General features: G+C 39.8%; 1 protein-coding gene across 1 annotated transcript in view; it reads left to right on the plus strand.

Annotated features, from left to right (window-relative positions):
* Positions 1-118: 118 nt before the first annotated feature.
* OSBPL2 (oxysterol binding protein-like 2) overlaps positions 119-10,586 on the plus strand; it is a 37,299-nt gene continuing 26,831 nt past the window's right edge. The window contains 2 exon segments of the mRNA XM_009326795.1: positions 119-161; positions 427-523. The gene's annotated coding sequence lies outside the window, so the exon portion shown is untranslated.

The raw sequence follows: 10,586 nt of genomic DNA on the forward strand, positions 1-10,586 counted from the left end.
GGCTGAAATGATGTTCCCCTTCCACGTTTCAGGGGAGGCGGCAGAGCTCGGGTGCCCCGAGCTGGGCGGCAGAACCGTTTTCTCGGCCGTGGGGCTCTTCTCCGGGGACAGGGGAGGTGGCGGGGGCTGAAGGACGTTGCTGCGCAGAGCACGGGTCGCAGGTCAGTGGAGCTCTGTCGGCCCTAGTGTAGGGATTTTTCTAGTTTTATTTTTTTCTCCCCGACTGCTTTTGGAGCTGGGTAGTTTAGCAAAGGAGTCTATGACACCCAGTTCCCAAGACGAACGTGTTGAGCTCAGCTTCAGCACGATACAGGAGCCTCAGGGGGCCTTTTAGGCCACAGCTGAAGCACAGCGAGCAGTTAAGATTTATTTGAGTTTGGCTTTTTTTTTTGTTCTTCAGTTACCTACTCAACGTTTCTCTTACAGAGCTCCTGAAAGGGAGACAAGCAAGATGGGAAAAATAGCGGGAAAAAAGGCTTTTTTTTAAATAACATGCCACCAGAACTTCTGCATGGTAACAAAGGTATAAATTATGTTGCCGTTTATTTAATTTGGATATTAATCATGTTTGTGCTATCTGTATGTTTGGATTCAGGACTCCTTTTGGAAGTGGTTTGTTACTCTGCAGCATTTGCAGGCCAGAATTTCAGATGTGGGTTCGAAATCGCCTTCTGTTTTTTATGGCTGCCATAGCCTTGCGTTTCCCCTCAGAAGTATCTGCCAAAGCGTGTTGAGTGCAAGCAGATACTGCTTTCATTTACTGTGAATTTTCTCCAGTAAAATACATAGCCTTCATTTAAGATTTCAAAAAGGAAAAGTAAAAGGGAGACGTGGATCTGCAGTGTAGATTAGCATTACTGTACCACTCTTCTCATAGCATTTCCTTTTTTAAAGCTTATGCGTGCAAGAAAAAATAAATTTGTTTCATTCCAACTTAACCTTCCAAAGTTCAGTAACTTCATGTTGACATCCGGGGGCAACCACATATATATCGTCCTAACAAACTTCATACCAGTGTGCTCTGGGACTTCTAAAACCGCAGGGCAATTTCTGGAAGCAGTGACTTGGGTAATTTCCAAACATAAAGCGCTGTGCTGTGGGATGGAAGTAGGAGAACTGGCTAAACTAGCATGGAAGCAAGAAATTCCGAGCAGTGATTTTCCCCTAAGTAACCCCCTGGGTTTTCAGTTACTGTAAACATAGCTTTTCTTAAAGTAGTTGTCACGTCATACAAATGTTTGACCACATGACAGAAAGTTGAGGGCAATGTAGGATAAGATCAGGACTGATTCTTAATGTTGCTTTCCTGAACCAGCAGCACCTCATAATGAACTTGTAACTTTAGGGAGTGCTCGAAAGGAAACACTGAGACATCTGCTGTCCAGGAATAAATATGCCATTTTTCTCCAAAACTAGCTCTTCAGCCATGTCAATATAATCTTATAAACAGAAGACGAGTTCAAGATAGAAAATGATGATTAGACAACAAACTCTATGCCTGCAAGTAGTTGAAGACTAGATAGGTTAAAGGTTTCAGTTGATGCAATACTGAAAACCAGTGTGGTGCGTGTAGTTATTTGTTTGCTGACATCTATGCAAATGTACTTGATTTGATAACTGATCATGGAGGGAAATTTTCACTTGACGATTTTTTAAAATCAATTTTAATACTGTTACTGCTTTCTGTGATATGTACCTGCTTAAGCTGGCAGGTCTTATGATTGAAACTGGTATTTCTTTCAGTCTTTCTTCGTGTGAATTCTACTGTGTGAACTTCACACATGCTGGCCTAGAACAAAGGTGGAAAGCTTAGCTTTCTGTTATTTTAGTGTTAGCTGGAAAACATACCAATCAGTTTTTTTCACTTTGATAAGGCTATATTTTTACATCGCTGTTTGTAGTGCCAGTCAGATTATTTTTTTGTTGTTGTTGTTGTTTGAAAGCAAGATTCGTATGCAAGTATACCGAGTCTTCAAGCAGATAATTCATTAGCTTTGGTATTTGAAGTAACTTGTCCTTGAACAATGCAACGTTACATCATGCTACTTGATAACTAGAACTTCCTTTACAAGTTGGCGTTTTTTTCTAGTCCTTCACTCAGCATCTGTTTTGTCACCTGAGTCATGAAGATATCTGATAAGAAATGTCTGTATTTGATGCTAATATGATGTTTTAAAATGCTTAGTGTTTAGTCTGTTCTCTGTGAAATAACTAAAATGTTTGGTTCTCTTACATTTTTTGGAAGAAATGCACAAAATCAGGCGTGCAAAGAATATGCGTTAAATATGGAGTGCTCAACATCTTGAATGTTTTTGCTGAGTTTGAATATATCACAGGGGCCTCTTCACCTAGCTGAATAAATGGGAAAGTGAGAGCAATGAAGAAGTTGGTCACCCTGTATCTGCCACTTTGGAAGATGTGGGACTTTGATATGTTTCCTGCTGCAAAAAAAATAGGTTATGCACTGTATTGATTCTTTTATGGTTTTTATTATTTTATGGAATAGACCACTATAGAACTTGGAATGAAAGAATACATAATCTCAGTCCTTGAATTCTTAATAGTTACTATGCAGAAGAATGTATGATGATGCAATTACTTACTTTGTATTCTTAAAGGCTTGTAATAGCCAGTTGCATGAGAGCAGTAAGCAATTAGAATGTGCCAAATGTGGCTTACCGTTTCTTTCAGTTATGCTCTTGAAAAATTTTTTGATTCGGTGCACGAAGATAATGTCTTAATTTTCAGGATCAATAAGTTACAAGAATAGACTAAGCTTACTTAAACTTGATTTTTTTTTTTTTTTTTAAATACAGTTACCATTGGAAATTCATTTGCTGGTCTAGACAGATCCTTTAGATTATTTCTGTATATTTTATTATGCACATAATTTAATGAGACAGATTTCTAGTAAATTACAGCAGCCCTCCATTCAGAAAATGCAGGAGGCTGGATAGCGTTGTCTGCCCGTGATTGTTTATAAATCTGGCGGGAGCGTGCACAAAAGGTGAATTGTGCCTGCAGCTGCAGAAATACATCTGGACCTTTTAATCTTGGCCCTCTTGGTCTTATAGTCCAGAACTTAAACTGGATATTGCACTGTTGGACACGTAACATCTGTGCTTGGCATTAGATTGAATGGAAACCTTGACCTGTGGCATTCCTATTCCTTTGCTGTGCCGTTCAGAGTTGTAGATGAGATAAGGTTTGTGGCTGTTGGGATGCTATGAACCTCTGGGGTATTACGAAGAAGTTTGCATGCTTATGATATTTGTCAAGAAATGTGTTTTCACGAATGGATAACTTCATTATGTTTTTACTAGCATTATTTTTACTCTTCCGAGTCAGTTTTTCTTAGGGCTCCCAAAAGAATCTGTTAACATATCTCTCTGGGTTTTGATTCTAGTGATAGTTCAAAAGTAATGGTGATTACTTTTGATGGAATGTTTGAAGATGGTAAGCATTTGAATTCTGAGGTGTCTGTGGTTCATGTCACTCACTTCAGACCTAACCAGCTCCAGCCACTGAGGTAGACTCTGTTTCCTACAATGTGTCAGTGGGATCAAGCGAGAACAAGAATCCTTTTAATAACGCTCAATTATACAACTTGTTCATGTGAAGGCTACGGAGAAGTTAGCTCACCAGCCTATTTATAATGGTCCGTTGAGCAGCACATTTGCTTACTGGATGAAATGAGAACTTTGTTGGAAGAACAGAACTTCTCCCCTGTGCATGCGTTCTTTCTAGGTTTTGCACAGCGTCAATGAAACTGTTGAATGGTTGTGTAATAGTGAAACAAAATTGCTATCTAGATTTAGAGATGCAAATAGCTTTATTTACATGGCCTTATTTTGTCTTAAATGTAGTTCTAAGTGCCGTGCAACTGTTTTATTATCCGAGTGGGTTAATGTTACTGAGCAGATAGCTAGGTGGATTCCTTATTAAAACTGAACTCTATTTAGAGATATTTGTCTTGAGAAGTCAAAATTTATCTCTTTTTTTTTTTCTTTTTTTTTAAATCTCTTGACAACAGCAAACATAGTAACACCCTTATACTGGAATCCATTACGTAGCTGCTGTAAATGTAGCCTTAAAGGAAATTCAACCATAGCAGAAACTCTGACTTTGTAAAGCTTTTGCAAATTTGTGGTATCATCTTAAAACTCTTTAGCAGATAGTCCGCTAGCTGTGTGCATGAGCTCGTGCTGCAGAAGTTCAGTGTGTGAGGAACTGTTGGTAGGCATAAAAATACAGTTTCTTATGCTGTAGGGCTTTGCACGAGGTTGGTCAGCTGTTGTCGTCCTTGCTTTATTTGCAATGTGATTGCTATCGTAATTGTTTAAGAGTCTCCGTGAAAATTATTTGTAAGATACCTTGTACAGAAAAAAGATAAAGCTACGCCTACCTGGAGAGAATGGGCCCACAGAGACAAAGCTTAAAAAGTGCCTTTTAGTAGGAAGGTCTATAAACTAAACCTGTAACTATTTTTACTGTTCTAGGGGTTTTCTCCAGTGATGTTAAATGCTGTAATTGTCTTCACATTCTTAAACTTCAGTGATCAATTTGTAGGGGTGGTTACATTATGATGAGAAATATTCAAGCATATTTAATTTTACCTTCAAAGTAAGTTTTGGTTCAAAGAAGAGTGTTCATAAATGATTAATTGTATATCAATTGACACTTGTGTCTAAAGCCACTGTGCTTGGAGTTATTGATTACTTCCCACCTTGTCTGTCTTACAAATAAGATAAAACAAATCCTTCAGGAAACTAGTAAGAAGTAACTAGTTTTACAAGACAGTATTGAATTACTAAGTTTTTTAATAGTGTGGCTAGAAATGAGCTAGTGTATCAGTCATGATCAAGCCTAGCATTATGCATCATGGGTAGGGAAGGCATGTAAACCAGAATTTTGCGATCTTTTATAATTGTGGACAATGAAATAGTTTCCAAGGGAAGGCTACAAAGTCCAAAGAATGCTGTACCAGATGCTCTCAGGTGGAAAAATATCTCAAATATTGATGTAGTGTTAAAAAAAGGACAACATTTACGGAATTCTGTGGGAATTTCAGTGAAGTGTGTTGCATCAGAAAATATTAATCTGCTGGAATCAAGTTTCCTTGGTCTTTGTTTGTTTGTTTGTTTGTTAGGTTTGGTAGAAGTTCTGTGAGCCAGTATCCTTAGCCATGTAACAGAATTTTTGGCCGAAGTGAAACTGGGGATATGTCCTGGTTTTGGTTAAACCATGACAGGATAGCTGCCAGTTCTGTGGGTAATTGAGCACTATACTGCTATGGTATTTTCTGTCCAGTTTAATCTTTACAATTTTTATGTTCAATAATTAATGCTTCTGATAGCAGCGCTGTAGCTTTGTGCTGGGGGCAGTACTCAGTGCGTGGGACAATTATTGTGGCTTGTTCTGATGCAGAAACAAGTTGCAAACCAAACTTCTAGCATTTCAGTTGGCTCTAATTCTTGTGAAGTATCACCAAAAATCTGTATTCCTGAGAGAACAGTGTGATTCTCTCTGCCGTAAATCTGTTTGGCTCATGTGTCCAAAGCTAAATTTTCAGATGTTCAGTTTGCTGCCACCATTGTTTCAAGTGCTTTAAAAAGAAGTTCAGCTAAACTATCAGTTTAGGATGCTTTGCTGCTTTGGTTCTGTTGTGGGTTGAGCCCAGGAGGCAGCTGAGCCCCACACAGCTCCCCCACTCTGTGGGATGTGCGAGAGAATTGGAAGGGCAAAAGCAAGAAAACTTGGGGATAGAGACAAAGACACTTTAATAAAGGCAGGGGAAAAAGCCAAATAGAAATTAAGAAAAACAAGAGATGCAAAAGCAATTGCTCGCTATCAGCTGAGCTGTGTGCAGCCAGTCCGTGAGCAACGGCAACCCCTGCAAAACTCCCCTCCAGTTTTATTGCCGAGTGTGATGGTATATGGTGTGGAATATGCCTTGGGTCAGTTGGGGTCAGCTGTCCCGGCTGTGTCCCCTCCCAGCCTCTCGTCCACCCCCAGCCTACTTGCTGTGGGGGCAGAGTGAGAAAGGGAGAAAGCCTTGATGCTGTGTAAGTACTCGTCAGCAATAAAACATGGGTGTGTTATCAGCACTGCTTTGGTCACAAATCCAAAGCACAGCACCGTACAGGCTGCTAGAAAGGAAATTAACTCCATCCCAGCAGGACCCAGTACAGGTACTCAACTGTCCCCAGGGCATTTAATAACTCCCAGCTACATTAAGGCCTATAATAGGGATAGCTGCAATCTTCAAAGAAATGGAAAAGTGACAGTGGGCCTGGTCTTCAGCTGATCCTCTTCACTCCACCTCTCTGCACTTTGTTTAACAGACTTGAGAAGGAAGTTGCCCTTCTCTTTCTGTGGATGCGGAGTGAGTTTCATCTTGCCAAGACATCTTGGTGGAAGATGCTATTACATTCAAACTTTGGACTAAGAAACAAATCTAACTTGGTAGATAAAATCCTCTTCTGGATTCTGCCATCTGTGTAGCTGTTACCTGGCTGAAAACATTTTAAGTGCATAATAATTACAGCAGGTATCTAAATTGCCAATTAAATTGACTTACTGGCTAATTTTTATAGATGTTTTAGATCCAGTGTTGTTGGTAACCTAATTTCATGAGTCAATTAAGATTCATCCTTGCTGAAGCTTTCATTCAGAGATGAAACACTGCAGTTTGATGCTTTCAGGAGATGTCTATGAAGCAAAACCACATGAATATTTATCTTCTAGTTCAACCTATTTATTTCTGTCCCTTGAAGTACTACAGCTATGTTTTATTTCACCTGGCAACTCAAGAGAAGATGGGGTTGGCTCTTATTCCACCAGTCATGCTGTAGGACTGTTGGGTTTTTTGTTCTCTTTTTTTTCATTTATTATTTTTAGTGTTAATATGAAGGGTGTGTATATTTGATCATCTTCTGGCTCTTTTGGAGTCTCTTTCTGGACAGAAGGTGCATCCTGAACCCAGGATATCAAACTAATGAAAATGTTGCTCTTTATTAACATGCTGTTAGGTGGATTAAACAGGGCGTGGAATGAATGTTCCTTTGTATTGAGTTAATTTTAAAGTCTGTTGATACTATTTCTATTAAACTGAGCTTGTGTCCTTTTGACCCATTAAACAAAAGCAAAAACCTGAAAACTGAGTGTCTTTTCAGAGTTCATGGGGTTTGCCCCTTCTCTTCCTCCCCCTGGCAATACTTGTGCAGTATTATCATGAGAATTGACAAAAAGTTTTTTTTTTTTTTTTTTGTGAGGAAGGCCTCAGGTGACTTTCTTTTTTCCCTTTTTTTTTTCTTGCTTGCAAGTATTCTCCTTTCAAGTTAATAAACTTAATTTGTTTTAAAATTTGATGTGGAAGTGCTCATCCAACAAAACCTTGTTAGGCATGTGAAAAAGCTGATGAATGTGCTAGTTCATGAATTCTTTGGTGGCACTCTAATTGCAGTGTATTGAACTCCTAACACCCTACCTGCTCATGCTGGTGAACGTCTGTGTTTATTTTCATGACTGCTTATTGTTTCTGTACTTGGTTTTACTTAAATGCTCCTTGATCTCACAAGTAGATTCAATGTCTGTAAAATGAATGTGACCTAGTGTTTTATATACGTCTCATAGAGCTAGAACATGTGCTTTGAGTGAAAAAACCAGGATGTGTAAAGGTAGCAGGATGGTGTCGACAAAGCAGTGGCTTTCCAGAATTGCTGCATGATGTGAAATTTCAACTTCAGGTCTGGAGGAATAAGACACTGCAGCTGTAGTCAGCCAGCCAGACTTCAAAACTGATCTTGCTGAACTGCATTCCAGTCACATTAGCTACTCCAGCTGTAAATGCTTACCTTTCTATAGAAATGTAAATGTTTCTTTAAGGAGGAGTAACTTCTGGTTAACCAGCTATGTCATTGTTGAGGATTAACATAGAAGAACAAGTTAGTATGGAGTAACTAGTTATGTTGAATTAACTAAGTCACAGTAATTGCATGTTTAAACTCTTACACATCGTTTTGAACAGGTACTAGTGTTTAGGGTTCTTTAATTGGTGTGTAAGTTCTGAGGATCCAGGATCTTAGTGACACAGACATAAGCTGTTTTCTTAATTTTTTCTGTTGAGGAATGGAATTTGAGAAGGAGCAAGCATACGTGGTGACAAATTTGAGGGATTACTAACCTATCCAGATAAATGGCATAGGAAATTTCAACTTTTAGTACTTGGAAGAGCTGTAAGCAAATGAAATGATGTTATGGGCAACCATTACAGGTCATCTCCACAGGTCATCTCTACAGCCTCATCTGGCGTATAGGTGTGGAGAGTACAGGTGCCAGAGAGCAGCCTTCGACTGCTCAGCAGGCAGTGGATCTTCACACCTTTGGTTTCAGAGAGAAGCCATGAAGGTAGAACCTCTCTTTACAAGGAGTGCCTGCATCTCTCCTCATAGACACTCATATGCATGTCACAGAATGCATTGAGCAAATTATAGATACTTTATAAAGTGATTGCAAAGTCTTGCACTTTTGTCCTGGTTTTAAAAATAAATTCACGTGGGATGAAATGGTTTAAAATAGGTGGGAAGTGTGCAAAGTCTGGGGCTGATCTTACTGATACTGTACCTCTGGAAAAGAGTTCTCTGTACCGTCTACTGCTGGGGACTGTGAGCTTGTACAGGACCCTGTGATCTGCGCAGAGTTAAGCTTTTGAAAGTAAAGCGTGTTACCAGAAGCCAGATCACCTGGTACGAGTTACTGTCGCGTTACACGTTCAGCGCAGTGCTTGACAGAACACTTTGTCTGACATTATTCATAACCAGCTGAGTGACAGTACGGTATGACTTTGTCCCTCCCTTCATCATGGGACCTTAACTGTCACCGTAGTGTAGGTGGTATGAATAGTTACGTTCTCTGCATCAAGGCTGTAAAGATCACTGAGAGAAGCATGTTTTCTCCTGAGAGTGAGCCTCTCGGGATCTGTCTTAGTACGTGTTGTGACTGTTGGTGTGCCATGCATGTTTAGGAGCAGCCCTTTCTGCTTGTTCTCTCTGTCTGTGACAGATGTACTTCTGGAAAGCAGTATGTCAATCTTAGGTTCTACAGAGAGTGGGAATTACTATTTCAAGGGGTGCTATGGATGTGGCGCAGGTATTTTCTTGTGTTTCCGCAGTATTTATTGCAACTGCATGCTTTATTTTATCCTTTGCCTTTGCAAAACATCCTCATGTCCTTTAAGAAAAGGACTGTCCATGGTCATCAGTGTCGTGGTTTAACCTCAGCTGGCAACTGAGCACCACACAGTCGCTCGCTCACTCTCCCTGCCCGGCAGGATGGGGGAGAGAATCGGAAGGGTAAAAGCGAGAAAACTCGTGGGTTGAAGTAAAGAAGAACAGGTTAATAATTTAAATTAAAAAAATAGTAATAATAACAACAACAATAATAAAAGAATATACGAAGCAAGTGATGCATGATGCAATTGCTCACCACCCACCAACCGATGCCCAGCCAGTCCCCGAGCAGCGGCCCCCCCGGCCAGCTTTCCCCCAGTTTCTGTACTGAGCATGACGTCCCATGGTATGGAATGTCCCTTTGGCCAGTTTGGGTCAGCTGTCTTGGCTGTGCCCCCTCCCAGCTTCTTGTGCACCTCCAGCCTTCTCAGTCGGTAGAGCATGGGAAGCTGAAAGGTCCTTGACTAGCGTAAGCACTGCTCAGCAACAACTAAAACATCAGTGTGTTATCAACATTATTCTCATGCTAAATCCAAAACACAGCACTGCACCAGCTACTAGGAGGAAAATTAACTCTATCCCAGCCAAAACCAGGACAATCAGTCATACAGGAATGTGTGAACCTTTTCTGATAAATTATGAGTATTTAAAGGAGTTTTAATGAGTAACCTGCTTTTGACTAGTTGTGCAGCACCACTGAGACCTTTTAATGACAAAAGTACAGAACAGACTTTATGCCCATGTGATTAGTAGTTGGTTATATCTCTGTCCCTTACCTGTTCAGGTTTTGGGGTTACTTGCTTGGGACCAACATGGCATTCTTATTTCAGCACTGGTATCTGCACTTCTAAATTGTGTTACTGGGCAGCGTAATATCTTGTTTAACCTGTTTGTGGATGGCTTTACAACATCACTAAGGTGCAAAGCTTATTTCAGAGGAACCAAAATGGTAGTCCTTTGATTAGAAGATACCAGAAGCTCTTACAAGTTTTTGACTTGCATGCTATGCTTAGCTTAACTCTTGCTAGTCTGGTTTTGTATATTGTAGGCATTGGCAGGCAAATAAGCAAAATGACTAGAAAAACTAGCTTCTGCCCAAATATCTTGTTCAAGACTTGCTTCAATAAATTATGTTAAGCTTCGTTGTTTTCTGTTAATTGCTTTGGCACTCACTTTAAATGTAATTTCAAAGAGTAAAACTGTATTGTGAATATTCTGGGCAACCTAGTGCGGAGAATTTCTCAGAGCAAAATCTAAGATAATACAGCCTGCAGTACAGATTTACCAACCAGTTATGAAGTTGTACTGTTGTGATGGGTATTATACATTTTTGGATGTATTTATCTGTTTTCTTTC

Source organism: Pygoscelis adeliae, unplaced genomic scaffold, assembly GCF_000699105.1.
Source record: "Pygoscelis adeliae isolate BGI_AS28 unplaced genomic scaffold, ASM69910v1 Scaffold286, whole genome shotgun sequence".
NCBI classification, from domain to species: domain Eukaryota; kingdom Metazoa; phylum Chordata; class Aves; order Sphenisciformes; family Spheniscidae; genus Pygoscelis; species Pygoscelis adeliae.